Source organism: Lissotriton helveticus, chromosome 11, assembly GCF_964261635.1.
Source record: "Lissotriton helveticus chromosome 11, aLisHel1.1, whole genome shotgun sequence".
Taxonomy (NCBI): domain Eukaryota; kingdom Metazoa; phylum Chordata; class Amphibia; order Caudata; family Salamandridae; genus Lissotriton; species Lissotriton helveticus.
The window spans coordinates 1,061,359,100-1,061,373,919 of record NC_136072.1 but is presented as its reverse complement, the minus strand read 5'-3'; the positions used below and the strand labels follow the sequence as shown (position 1 = coordinate 1,061,373,919).

General features: G+C 47.2%; 1 protein-coding gene across 8 annotated transcripts in view; it reads left to right on the top strand.

Annotated features, from left to right (window-relative positions):
- PITPNM2 (phosphatidylinositol transfer protein membrane associated 2) overlaps window positions 1-14,820 on the top strand; it is a 1,093,290-nt gene that overhangs the window by 959,022 nt on the left and 119,448 nt on the right. The window lies entirely within an intron of this gene.

The following is a 14,820-nucleotide window of genomic DNA, read 5'->3' as shown; positions in this document are numbered from 1 at the left end:
GGGTTGAGGGGGAGGGAGAAAGCACTCCGCTTGCATCTCAGCGAACGTCCCCCACTGTGTTTTGGTCAAAGCAGTTCATTATAATTTCTGTAACTCACAAGTAATTAAGTGTTCACCATCACTTGGTGCTAGTGCTGGTATTTCTTGGCATCTTTTGATACATGTTTCATTGTGATTGTCCTTCTTCACTAAAGCATACAAAAAAGTGATTGATAGAATGCTTTAAATAATATCAGCCATTGGTAATCATTGGGCCTAGGGTGACCAACTGGCATTGGTGCAAATTCAGGACGGTGAGTGTTAAAATTCAGGACAAAGGGTCAAAATTCAGGACACAAATTCAGGACAGGAGGTCAAAATTCAGGACAAAACTTCAGGACAGTAGGTAAGTTTTACAGACACATCAGAGGTCGCGCAATAGTATATAATTAAGCCCAGCCATTTCCAAACATATTCAACCATTTGCAAACCTATCCATCATGTATCCTTCCATCTATCATTTAACTCATCCATCCCTTCATCCATCCTTTCACTCATCCATCCATTCTCCATCCATCCACCCTGTCACCCTATCCATCTGTACACTTATCCATCACTCTTCATCCCATCCATCCATTCACTCATCCATACAGCCATTTACCCTTTCACCAATCCAGCCATCCTTTCACTTACTAATCCTTCCACCCATCCGCTCTTTTAGTCATCCATCAATCCTCCCGTTCTCTCTCCGTCGACCCTTTCACTTAGCCATCCTTCCTTCCATCCATTCATCCACCCACCCACCCATCTACTCATCCACTCATGAATCCATCCATTGACCTTATCACTCATCCATCTATCATTTCACACATCCATTCATCCTTTTGTCCATCTACCCTCCCCTTCACTCACTCATCCATCCTTACATCCGCCCTTTCACTCATACCCATTCATTCACACTTGCACTTATCAATCCATCCATCATTTCACTCATCCACCCACCCACCCATCATCCACCCAACCATCCACCCACCCACTCATCCATCCTTTCACCCACCCACCATCTAATCCACTCATCCATCCTTTCACCCACCCACCACCCACCCACTCATCATCCCTCCTTTCACCCACTCTCCATCCATCCATCCTTTCACCCACCAACTGTCCATCCATCCATCCATCCATCCACCCACCCAATCATCCATCTATCCATCCATCCTTCCCCTCATCATCCATCCATCCATTCTTCCCCTCATCATCCACCCATCCTTCTACCCACCCACTCATCATCCATCCATCCATCCTTTCACCCACCCACTCTCCATCCATCCTTTCACCCACCCACCCTCCATCCATCCTTTCACCCAGCCCCTCATCATCCATCCTTTCATCCACCCCCTCATCATCCATCCCCTCATCATCCATCCATCCCCTCATCATCCATCCTTCCCCTCATCATCCATCCTTTCACCCTTCCCCTCATCATCCATCCTTTCACCCACCCCCTCATCATCCATCCATCCATCCACCCCCCCCATCATCCATCCATCCTCCCCCTCATCATTCATCCATCCTCCCCCTCATCATCCATCCATCCTCCCCCTCATCATCCATCCATCGATCCTCCCCCTCATCATCCATCTATCCATCCTCCCCCTCATCATCCATCCATCCTCCCCCTCATCATCCATCCATCGATCCTCCCCCTCATCATCCATCTATCCATCCTCCCCCTCATCATCCATCTATCCATCCTCCCCCTGATCATCCATCCATCCATCCTCCCCCCATCATCCATCCATCGATCCTCCCCCTCATCATCCATCCATCCATCCTCCCCCTCATCATCCATCCATCCATCCTCCCCCTCATCATCCATCCATCCATCCTCCCCCTCATCCATCCATCCATCCTCTCTCATTATCCATTTATTCAATTTTTCATTCATCCATTCACCCTTTCACTAATTCATCCAGCCATTCACCCATCCTTTCACTTACTCACTCGCCCACCTTTCCATATTAATTTTGAGCTGAGCCCTTTTGAGAAGAGGCACATCAGGAACTTCACCCTCGCTGCAGGAGCCATTCCAGGACTGGGACAGAAGCCACCCAGGGCGGAGACAGGATCCACCACAGGGGGGGGGCAGGAGCCATCACAGGCAAGTGGGGGGAGGGGGGACAGGATCCACCACAGTGGGGGGACAGAAGCCATCACAGGGGGGCACAGGAGCCATCACAGGCGGGGGGAGGGGGGACAGGAGCCATCACAGGAGGGGGAACAGGATCCACCAGGGTGGGCACAGGAGTGGGCATGCAGTATTCTAGTATCATCTTGGGCTCCTCACCCCCTCCTGCACAAGACAACAAGAAGACAGGCTCTCTGTCCAAAATGCCATCCCCCACTGCGATGTACAGTACTTACAGGAGATACTCTAAGAGAACTGGTTTAACTGATTGTCCTCCATACTTTGTTAATCAGTGTGGGTGCGATTGTACCATTTCTTAATTTTATTACATTATAGACTGCATGTTTGAAGAACCGAGGTTTGCTTACAATTTAGTGACAGTAATTAAGCTCTGTGGAGAGAACCACGTGCTGCCTCGGTGTAATCTGGTCGAGTCTAGGATGTTTTGGGCCCTGGGTAGAAATGGAATGTGTGAGGCCCATCTAAATTTCAGACACGGCGCATTCAGGTCTGTTTGCATCTGAATAGATGCCATGCTCTTGAAGCTGCAGCCCCTCCCTCTGTCACCTTCAAGCACCTCTTAACAGCTCATCAAGGGCTGAAGGTGTGAGGGCTGCCATCCCGCTGTGCGTCTCCAATGCTGCTGAGTATGTGAGCTCTGGAACAGCATCGGAGTTAAAGAGGGAGGCGGGTGGAAGCTGTGCCTGGTTAAAATTACGGACAAATGGCGTCCGTTAAAGAATCCTTCACGGACAACGGACAGATGGCCAAAATTACGGACTGTCCGTGAAATTTACGGACGGTTGGTCACCCTAAGTTGGGCCGGACCTGAGTCCATTATTCTTTTGCACACCATTCCACCTCAGTTAGGACCCAGCCATACCCAAAGCATACCGAAAGCCCACGCATCATGTCCTCCATGACACATATTTCTCTACAGAGGATGTAATAACCCAGAAACCTTCCCACATCAGCTGGTAACTTGATCCATCAATGGTCATTCAAGCGGATGAATCACAGAGGCTGATCACTGCGAACTCAAGGCCCAAGACTGGAATGTCTCAAACCCCTCCTTGAGATCAGAATCCATATGCATGCTCTTTAGGAAATGTCTTGTTTTTTAAGTGAATTGTCTGGACTCTTTTTGGCCATGATCAATGAGCAAAGTGTATGGTACTGTGTGTTCTTTCTCTCTCTCTCTCTCTCTCTCTCTCTCTCTCTCTCTCTCTCCCCCCCCCCCCTTTGTTAAGGTTGAAAATATTTTTAATGTAAAGTATCAATTTTTAGGGCTCGGGCCTACGCAACACGAAGTGGGGCGGGGCTTCCGAGCTCTAATGTTATAAAAAAAAAAAGTTCAGAAAGGGCTGTGGGCTGCCGCATTCCAGAAAGCGCGCGGTTTTTGCGTGTGGTATTCTGCCATGTGAATGGTAATTGGTCCAGGCAAGGCTGTGTTTAAGTAAGGCAGCACGCCATAGGGCTTTGGAATTTTTTCAATGTCCACTTCCTGCATAAAGTGTTCGGACACGCGCAGAAGAATACATAAATCCTCAATTACCAGCTGTCCGAAGTGCCGGTAATTGAAGGCAGATGGTGCTGGGAGCATGTGCACTGCTGTGTTTTTTTCCCCTTGAGCTCTGTGTGCGCGCCGGCAAACCCGCGCCTGCTCTTTGACCGAGGTAGGCTAAACAAGCATTGGCAAAGCAAATAGGACTCTCCTGTACAAAATATGTTGGTTTTGTCAGGGATATGTTTAGCCATGTTGTACAGCAGCCTGGCTGCTATGCAGCACAGCTGAAAGTAAAAAAACAAACAAAGTGCTTTGATAAGCACTCTTGCCCACTCACCCGAACTCAAACTTTTAATGTCAAAATAGAAGATCACTTTAATTTACTGCCCTCATAACAGACCCCTTGCAGTAGCTCTCGTTGTCCTCTTACCAGATCCCTTGCATCTTCCCAGCTATTGCCAGATTCCTCACTCGCTCCCTGTCTCGTCACCATGACTCACTCTCTCCACCCTTTCATAAAAAAAACACTCCACCTCGCTTTCCTCTCACTGGGAGCCTCACATTTACTCTCACAGTCCGGTTACCAGATTCCTACTGCCGTTGTACCAGATCACTCATTGTACTATCATTCAGTGTCCTATCATTAGAGACTTGCTTCAGGCAGAGTAGGGAGGGCAGAGTAGGGAGGGCAGAGTAGGGAGGGCAGAGTAGGGAGGACAGAGTAGGGAGGGCAGAGTAGGGAGGGCAGAGTAGGGAGGGCAGAGTAGGGAGGGCAGAGTAGGGAGTGCAGAGTAGGGAGAGGAGAAGTGAGTAGTGAGTAGAGTAGTGAGTAGTGAGTAGAGTAGTGAGTAGAGTAGTGAGTAGAGTAGTGAGTAGTGAGTTGAGTAGTGAGTAGAGTAGTGAGTAGAGTAGTGAGTAGTGAGTAGAGTAGTGAGTAGTGAGTAGAGTAGTGAGTAGAGTAGTGAGTGCAGAGTAGTGAGTAGTGAGTAGAGTAGTGAGTAGAGTAGTGAGTAGAGTGCAGTGTAGTGAGTAGTGAGTGCAGAGTAGTGAGTGCAGAGTAGTGAGTAGAGCAGTGAGTAGAGTAGTGAGTAGTGAGTGCAGTAGTGAGTAGAGTAGTGAGTAGTGAGTAGAGTAGTGAGTAGAGTAGTGAGTAGTGAGTGCAGAGTAGTGAGTGCAGTAGTGAGCAGTGAGTAGAGTAGTGAGTAGAGTAGTGAGTGCAGAGTAGTGAGTAGAGTAGTGAGTAGAGTAGTGAGTAGTGAGTAGAGTAGTGAGTAGAGTAGTGAGTAGAGTAGTGAGTAGAGTAGTGAGTAGAGAAGTGAGTAGAGTAGAGTAGTGAGTAGAGTAGTGAGGTGAGTAGTGAGTAGAGTAGTGAGGTGAGTAGTGAGTAGAGTAGTGAGTAGTGAGTAGAGTAGTGAGTAGAGTAGTGAGTAGTGAGTAGAGTAGAGTAGTGAGTAGAGTAGTGTGTAGAGTAGTGAGTAGTGAGTGCAGAGTAGTGAGTAGAGTAGTGAGTAGTGAGTGCAGAGTAGTGAGTAGTGAGTAGAGTAGTGAGTAGAGTAGTGAGTGCAGAGTAGTGAGTAGTGAGTAGAGTAGTGAGTAGTGAGTGCAGAGTAGTTAGTAGTGAGTAGAGTAGTGAGTAGAGTAGTGAGTAGAGTAGTGAGTGCAGAGTAGTGAGTAGTGAGTAGAGTAGTGAGTAGAGTAGAGTAGTGAGTAGTGAGTAGAGTAGTGAGGTGAGTAGTGAGGTGAGTAGTGAGTAGAGTAGTGAGTAGTGAGTGCAGAGTAGTGAGTAGTGAGTGCAGTAGTGAGTAGTGAGTAGAGTAGTGAGTAGAGTAGTGAGTAGAGTAGTGAGTGCAGAGTAGTGAGTAGAGTAGTGAGTAGAGTAGTGAGTAGTGAGTAGAGTAGTGAGTAGTGAGTGCAGAGTAGTGAGTAGTGAGTGCAGAGTAGTGAGTAGAGTAGTGAGTAGAGTAGTGAGTAGTTAGTGCAGAGTAGGGAGTAGAGTAGTGAGTAGAGTAGTGAGTAGAGTAGTGAGTGCAGAGTAGTGAGTAGTGAGTGCAGAGTAGTGAGTAGAGTAGTGAGTAGAGTAGTGAGTAGTGAGTGCAGAGTAGTGAGTAGAGTAGTGAGTAGAGTAGTGAGTAGTGAGTGCAGAGTAGTGAGTAGAGTAGAGTAGTGAGTAGTGAGTAGAGTAGTGAGGTGAGTAGTGAGTAGAGTAGTGAGGTGAGTAGTGAGTAGTGAGTAGAGTAGTGAGTAGAGTAGTGAGTAGAGTAGTGTGTAGAGTAGTGAGTAGTGAGTGCAGAGTAGTGAGTAGTGAGTGCAGAGTAGTGAGTAGTGAGTAGAGTAGTGAGTAGAGTAGTGAGTAGTGAGTGCAGAGTAGTGAGTAGTGAGTGCAGTAGTGAGTAGTGAGTAGAGTAGTGAGTAGTGAGTAGAGTAGTGAGTAGAGTAGTGAGTAGAGTAGTGTGTAGAGTAGTGAGTAGTGAGTGCAGAGTAGTGAGTAGAGTAGTGAGTAGAGTAGTGAGTAGAGTAGTGAGTAGAGTAGTGAGTAGTGAGTGCAGAGTAGTGAGTAGAGTAGTGAGTAGTGAGTGCAGAGTAGTGAGTAGAGTAGAGTAGTGAGTAGTGAGTAGAGTAGTGAGGTGAGTAGTGAGTAGAGTAGTGAGTAGAGAGTGCAGAGTAGTGAGCAGTGAGTGCAGAGTAGTGAGCAGTGAGTGCAGAGTAGTGAGTAGTGAGTAGAGTAGTGAGTAGAGTAGTGAGTAGTGAGTGCAGTAGTGAGTAGAGTAGTGAGTAGAGTAGTGAGTAGAGTAGTGAGTAGTGAGTGCAGAGTAGTGAGTAGTGAGTGCAGAGTAGTGAGTAGTGAGTGCAGTAGTGAGTAGAGTAGTGAGTAGAGTAGTGAGTAGAGTAGTGAGTAGTGAGTGCAGAGTAGTGAGTAGTGAGTGCAGAGTAGTGAGTAGAGTAGTGAGTAGAGTAGTGAGTAGTTAGTGCAGAGTAGTGAGTAGAGTAGTGAGTAGTGAGTAGAGTAGTGAGTAGAGTAGTGAGTAAAGTAGTGAGTAGTGAGTAGTGAGTGCAGAGTAGTGAGTAGTGAGTAGAGTAGTGAGTAGTGAGTGCAGAGTAAAGTCCACATTTGTAAAGCGCACAATCACCCGTAAGGGTCTCTAGGCGCTGGGGGCCGTCGGGAAGATTAAGCGAGCTATTGCCCAGAGTCACATGGTGCTGGGCTAACCTGCCGCCGGAGCCGGGGATCGAACCGTGGTCCCCAGATTCCAGCGTCAGTCGCCCTGGCCGCGGCGCCACACCTCTTCCATAGTAGTGAGTAGTGAGTAGAGTAGTGAGTAGAGTAGTGAGTAGTGAGTGCAGAGTAGTGAGTAGTGAGTAGAGTAGTGAGTAGAGTAGAGTAGTGAGTAGAGTAGTGAGTAGAGTAGTGAGTAGAGTAGTGAGTAGAGTAGTGTGTAGAGTAGTGAGTAGTGAGTGCAGAGTAGTGAGTTGAGTAGTGAGTGCAGAGTAGTGAGTAGAGTAGTGAGTAGAGTAGTGAGTAGAGTAGTGAGTAGTGAGTGCAGAGTAGTGAGTAGAGTAGTGAGTGCAGAGTAGTGAGTAGAGTAGTGAGTAGAGTAGTGAGTAGAGTAGTGAGTAGTGAGTGCAGAGTAGTGAGTAGAGTAGTGAGTAGAGTAGAGTAGTGAGTAGTGAGTAGAGTAGTGAGGTGAGTAGTGAGGTGAGTAGTGAGTAGAGTAGTGAGGTGAGTAGTGAGTAGTGAGTGCAGAGTAGTGAGTAGTGAGTAGAGTAGTGAGTAGAGTAGTGAGTAGTGAGTGCAGAGTAGTGAGTAGTGAGTGCAGTAGTGAGTAGTGAGTAGAGTAGTGAGTAGAGTAGTGAGTAGAGTAGTGAGTAGAGTAGTGTGTAGAGTAGTGAGTAGTGAGTGCAGAGTAGTGAGTAGTGAGTAGAGTAGTGAGTAGAGTAGTGAGTAGAGTAGTTAGTGCAGAGTAGTAAGTAGTGAGTAGAGTAGTGAGTAGAGTAGTGAGTAGTGAGTAGAGTAGTGAGTAGAGTAGTGAGGTGAGTAGTGAGTAGAGTAGTGAGGTGAGTAGTGAGTAGAGTAGTGAGTAGAGTAGTGAGTAGAGTAGTGAGTAGAGTAGTGAGTAGAGTAGTGAGTGCAGAGTAGTGAGTAGTGAGTAGAGTAGTGAGTAGTGAGTAGAGTAGTGAGTGCAGAGTAGTGAGTAGTGAGTAGAGTAGTGAGTAGTGAGTAGAGTAGTGAGTAGAGTAGTGAGTAGAGTAGTGAGTAGAGTAGTGTGCAGAGTAGTGTGCAGAGTAGTGAGTAGTGAGTGCAGAGTAGTGAGTAGTGAGTGCAGAGTAGTGAGTAGTGAGTAGAGTAGTGAGTAGAGTAGTAAGTAGTGAGTAGAGTAGTGAGTAGAGTAGTGAGTAGAGAGTGCAGAGTAGTGAGCAGTGAGTGCAGAGTAGTGAGCAGTGAGTGCAGAGTAGTGAGTAGTGAGTAGAGTAGTGAGTAGTGAGTAGAGTAGTGAGTAGAGTAGTGAGTAGAGTAGTGAGTGCAGAGTAGTGAGTAGTGAGTGCAGAGTAGTGAGTAGTGAGTGCAGAGTAGTGAGTAGAGTAGTGAGTAGAGTAGTGAGTAGAGTAGTGAGTAGAGTAGTGAGTAGTGAGTAGAGTAGTGAGTAGAGTAGTGAGTAGTGAGTAGAGTAGTGAGTAGAGTAGTGAGGTGAGTAGAGTAGAGTAGTGAGTAGAGTAGTGAGTAGAGAGTGCAGAGTAGTGAGCAGTGAGTGCAGAGTAGTGAGCAGTGAGTGCAGAGTAGTGAGTAGTGAGTAGAGTAGTGAGTAGAGTAGTGAGTAGAGTAGTGAGTAGAGTAGTGAGTGCAGAGTAGTGAGTAGTGAGTGCAGAGTAGTGAGTAGTGAGTGCAGAGTAGTGAGTAGAGTAGTGAGTAGTGAGTAGAGTAGTGAGTAGAGTAGTGAGTAGAGTAGTGAGTAGAGTAGTGAGTAGAGTAGTGAGTAGTGAGTGTAGAGTAGTGAGTAGAGTAGTGAGTAGTGAGTAGAGTAGTGAGTAGAGTAGTGAGGTGAGTAGAGTAGTGAGTAAAGTAGTGAGTGCAGAGAAGTGAGTAGTGAGTAGAGAAGTGAGTAGTGAGTAGAGTAGTGAGTAGTGAGTAGAGTAGTGAGGTGAGTAGTGAGTAGTGAGTGCAGAGTAGTGAGTATAGTAGTCAGTAGTGAGTAGAGTAGTGAGTAGAGTAGTGAGGTGAGTAGATAAGTGAGTAAAGTAGTGAGTGCAGAGTAGTGAGTAGAGAAGTGAGTAGTGAGTAGAGTCGTGAGTAGTGAGTAGAGTAGTGAGTAGTGAGTAGTGAGTAGAGAGTAAAGTAGTGAGTGCAGAGTAGTGAGTAGAGAAGTGAGTAGTGAGTAGAGTAGTGAGTGCAGAGTAGTGAGTGGAGAGTAGTAAGTAGAGTAGTGAGTAGTGAGCAGAGTAGTGAGTAGTGATTGCAGAGTAGTGAGTAGAGTAGTGAGTAGAGTAGTGAGTTGAGTAGTGAGTGCAGAGTAGTGAGTAGTGAGTAGAGTAGAGTAGTGAGTAGGACATCACAGGCAGCAGCTGTGCAAGCTTCTTACACTCACAAGGAGACCACAGGCAGCTGAGTTGCAAGCTTCTCCCACTCACAAGAAGGACATCACAAACAGCAGCGGTGCAAGCTTCTCACACTCACAAGAAGGACATCACAAACAGCAGCGGTGCAAGCTTCTCACACTCACAAGGAGACCACAGGCAGCTGAGGTGCAAGCTTCTCCCACTCACAAGAAGGACATCACAAGCAGCAGCGGTGCAAGCTTCTCACACTCACAAGAACGACATCACAGGCAGCAGCAGTGCAAGCTACTTACACTCACAAGGAGACGACAGGCAGCAGAGGTGCAAGCTTCTCACACTCACAAGAAGGACATCACAAACAGCAGCGGTGCAAGCTTCTCACACTCACAAGAAGGACATCACAAACAGCAGCGGTGCAAGCTTCTCACACTCACAAGGAGACCACAGGCAGCTGAGGTGCAAGCTTCTCCCACTCACAAGAAGGACATCACAAGCAGCAGCGGTGCAAGCTTCTCACACTCGCAAGAACGACATCACAAGCAGCAGTGGTGCAAGCTTCCCTTACACACTCACAGCAGGTACTGTGCCAAGGCAGCAGCAGCAACAGAGCAAGAGTCCCTTACAAAGAACAGGCACAGCACAGAGATGCACAATGCAATCTTCTCATACTCACAGGCAGCAGCGGTGCAAGCTTCTCACACTCACACGAAGGACATCACAGGCAGCAGCTGTGCAAGCTTGTTACACTCACAAGGATACCACAGGCAGCTGAGGTGCAAGCTTCTCCCACTCACAAGAAGGACATCACAAGCAGCAGCGGTGCAAGCTTCCCTCACACACTCACAGCAGGTACTGTGCCAAGGCAGCAGCAGCAACAACAGAGCAAGAGTCCCTTATAAAGAACAGGCACAGCACAGAGATGCACAATGCAATCTTCTCATACTCACAGGCAGCAGCTGTGCAAGCTTCTCACACTCACAAGAACGACATCACAGGCAGCAGCAGTGCAAGCTTCTTACACTCACAAGAAGGACATCACAGGCAGCAGCTGTGCAAGCTTGTTACACTCACAAGGATACCACAGGCAGCTGAGGTGCAAGCTTCTCCCACTCACAAGAAGGACATCACAAGCAGCAGCGGTGCAAGCTTCCCTCACACACTCACAGCAGGTACTGTGCCAAGGCAGCAGCAGCAACAACAGAGCAAGAGTCCCTTATAAAGAACAGGCACAGCACAGAGATGCACAATGCAATCTTCTCATACTCACAGGCAGCAGCTGTGCAAGCTTCTCACACTCACAAGAACGACATCACAGGCAGCAGCAGTGCAAGCTTCTTACACTCACAAGAAGGACATCACAGGCAGCAGCAGTGCAAGCTTCTTACACTCACAAGGAGACCACAGGCAGCAGAGGTGCAAGCTTCTCACACTCACAAGAAGGACAACACAGGCAGTAACGGTGCAATATTCTCACACTCACAAGGAGATCACTGGCAGTACACACCACATGAACACACTCCATAACACATAGCAACAATACATTGGCATTTACAATGCCATTAGCTCAAACTCAAATAAATCCGAGCCCGATTGCATTTCTAATGCTTGTTATATTAGTCATTGTTAATTGTTTTTATGTATTCCCAATAGACCGACATTGGAACTGTTTATAAAATCACGTCTGTTTTTATTAAATATATTTTTGTATATGATTTATGATCTTGTGGCACTATATACTTCTGTTGGTAGGGCCATATGATGTATATGTGATATGTGAGCAAGTAACGAGAAGTGAAGTGTGCGGTGGGTGTGATATGTGAGTGTTTGTGGTTGAGGGAAAACCGGTAGCCAAAGGGAATATTTACAGATTTGATCATCAAAGAATACTCACTATTGGGCATGTTCTTCCCATTCAAACGCTCTTCCATGAGACTGGATAGTCTTCTTATCCCATCCAGTACAATGTACTGCAGGACAAAGCACGTCATAGAGTAGGTATCCATTTCTGCTGCTTTTTTCCTCATGCTGCACCAGTTGAAGGTTTACAGACGTCCTCACCACTTATATAATCATAATCTCAACACTATAATCTCGACATGCATTACTCTGATAGAGACTTCTAACCGCAGATTCCTCATTTTTTGAGAATTTCTCCAGGCGTCAGAACGGATCCGGAAACTTTTGAGAAATACCTCTAAATACACGTAGGTGGCGCTGTGTTGCTCCCCTCTGATGCCATTCTGCCCCAGAAATGATATACGGAGCCAATATAAGTGTGACTCCTGTGAGCTGACGTTAGTTCCTTTTCCTTTCTTTCTACGCCTCCAGATACAGAGCTACCTCTCATCTGTTTGGGACCACTTTACTTCTAAATTCTAAACAACAACAGTGTGTAAGGAAAAATGTTATCTCTCAATATGACACAGTATAAACCTGAGGGGGGTGGCAGCACTCTGCCTATCATCCTGATACAGTTCACCCCATTGCATTCTGGCAAATGCAGTACGCTTACTTTAAAGTTGCTGTCGTTTGTCATCAAAGTCGATGCAGATAGTGCTGTTATCTCTAGACAAATGTTTCTGGGTTAAACCCTTCATCTGTAGAGAGCAGAGAAAAGTAATCTGGGGTTGCTGAAATGCTGCCCAAGTCTTCACAGATCACAGTGCCACTCCACAGGTGCATCCCAGCTCATTGTGTGGTTCCGTGAATTCTGAACCCGTTTTATAAATAGCATGGTTTCGTTACGAATTTTATAGTAGCGAACCGTAACTGGTGAGTTCGGCAAGTACGAGTGATTTCGTCATGCTAGACCTACAGAATCACCATGTATGTGAAGATTTCGTTTCGAGCCCTGGGTTCCATTTTGTGTGTGGCAGCCATTTTGTGTGGTTGCCCTCACATAGGCCGATGACTGTGGCCGAGCGAGTCTTTAGTACACGTACACTTTAGCTGACTTCTGAATGACCTGAGCGAACTGACCTCGCTGCCTAAAGCTGACCTGACCGAACGAGTTCTTTGCCCTAGAGCTGATCAAGATTTAGGATCAGAGCACAGGACATTGTAAAGTTTGATATGCACACACACCTGCCTTATCTTGCTCTATATCTGTTTCTGTTCTTCCTTTATGGCTTCTTTTATGGCACGGGTTGTGGTCTTTTTATTATGGGTGTCGTTTGACCATTGTGAGAAAGAATGTTGGGCTTTTCCTGTATAATTATTGGTGGGCTGGGCAAACTAGAAAGTGGGTTTGTCGTTATACAATACCTCGAGTTGTGGTAAGATGTGGTTGGTTGAACTGTAAATAAGGAATGTTTGCCTGAAGCACAATATTTGGTATAAAAAGGGATGACTCGCTTTGTAAAGTTGAGCAGTCTCCTACGAATATACGCCATTGTACTTCGTGGACCTCTGTTTCTGGTTGCAGCCAATAAATTTGATCTTTGACGTCACCAAGAAGTTTCCGCGTTTCTGTAGTCTGAGACAGGTGAATCTGAAGACTTTGGGTGTGTCCCCTGGCACCGCTGGGTCTAAAAAAAACCCGGTTCTTCAATTGGCTCAAGGCAGCAAGGCAGCTCTGCTCTCTGCCCGAAATTGGCCTTGATCTCTTTTTTTCCGATAAGGAAGTCGTCCCAAGGTCGATCGTTGTAAACACCCTACAAATTCTTGAGTAATTCAAGAAACAGCATAAGAAATCCAACTAGGGCTCGGCCCCGTTCCAGCCACTCGGGTACTCCTGAGAAGGTGCAAGGGCATTGTCATGCCTCTCAGTCTCACTCCCGCACTCGGGTTTGCAACTCGTCCCAGCACAATCAGAGTTTCTGGGATCATCTGCGACACCGAGACAGATGCAAAAGTCCTGCAAGGCCATGCCCTGACTCTGTAGATCTCTTCCTACTCCCTCTGGTGCGCCATTGGGCCCACGGAGCCTAGAGGCCCTGCATCTGGGATACCCTTAGTGCCAGTCAGACCCTCTGAACCCACCACTGTACCCCTACTGGCGATTTTTCCAACTCTACCTCTGGCTTCAGATTACGCCCCGGTTCCCGGAACATTGACGCCCATGCCAACTACATTAATGCCGGAGGACAAGGTACTACCTGTTGTGCTCTCTAACTCCAATACGGCATTGTCTAGTCCTTTTTCTGAGGCCATGCTCGATGTCCATTGAGTAGCTGCCCTTGCCCACTCCAGCTGACCTCAGCATCCGGGTTCGGCAGTATAGACCTCATACGCTGCATTCCCTTTTCTGGACAGACACTGACAATGATTATGTAGTGGGAGACGAGTTTGAGCAACCCTACTATGAACACAACTGGCATGAGGATCAAGAGGGCAATTACACTTAGAGGGTGGTGCATGGTCCTTTCCACGCATGGGGAGGACCTTGGCTCAGTTTCTTCGCCTCCGCTGAGAAGGCGCAGTGTCAGCAGTTCTGCGTGTTGCAGTTTCCAAGCTGTCGCTCTCTCTCAGAGACGTGTTCCGCTTACGTTGGAACTCAGGATTCCTGCTTGCCTTCTGTCCAGTACCTCTCCTTCCCCGAGTTGTGAAGCAAATCACGAATGTCTGAGCCCAAGTCATCATAATGGCCCCGGACTAAGCATGGAGGGCATGGTATTCAGAACTCCTGGGCAAGAGCAGCCGTCCTCCAATCACAGCCCAGCCACAGGGCAGGATCTTGCACCCATCCCTTTGCAATCTCCACCTTCATGTTTGGAGATTGAGCAATGGTAGCTGAACACCTTTGGCCTTTCTCTGAAGGTGATTGATTTAATCTTGGCAGCCATGTTTCCCTTATAAAAAATGGTATACGCCTGACATTGGGGCAGATTTGTTGTCTGGTGCTGTACGTGACAGATAGACCACTGCAAGCCAAGTTGTCTGATGTTTTGTTGTTTGTTCTCTCCCTCACCTGGCAAGGCTTTGCTTTGGGAACAGTCAAACAGTACTTTTCTGCTCTTTCTGCTTTTATAGTTGCCCAACCAGCCTTCTTGGTTTACATTAACTGTTGTGATTCGTTTTTTGAAAGGACTCCAACAGTTGTTTCCTGCTTCTCCCTTTGTAATGCCGCAGTGAGATCTTAACCTGCTCCTCACATATTTGATGTGCACTCTCTTTAGCTTTTACACAGCTGTCCTTTGCGACCTTCCTCCCAGAAAAACTGGTACTGCGGACTAGTGCATCCTTTCATCTCAAAGTAGTTATGCCATGCCGTATCAATTAAACCATCACTTTACTGGCGTTCTGTGCTCTTCCTCACCCCTCTAAGGAGGAGGAGAGACTCGATAGTCTAGACCCCAAAAGAGCCCTGAGTTTTTACATTGCTTATACCAGAGAACACAGAGTGGACGATCAGCTCTCTGTGTGCTTCACAGGAGCGAAGAAAGGAAAAGCTGTGCAGAAATTGGCCAAGAAGTAGCCCGCGGAAGGGTTAAGGTTTCATTCCACCAGACCCTAGTCTGCTAACACCGCATTGGTGCATGGAGTTCCTGTCCTGGAGATATGCCAGGCAGGTACGTGGTCGTCTCTCTAGACTTTCACAAATCACTACTATCTGAACAGCAAGATACGCCGTTGGGGGCTTTTTGCCCACTCTTTG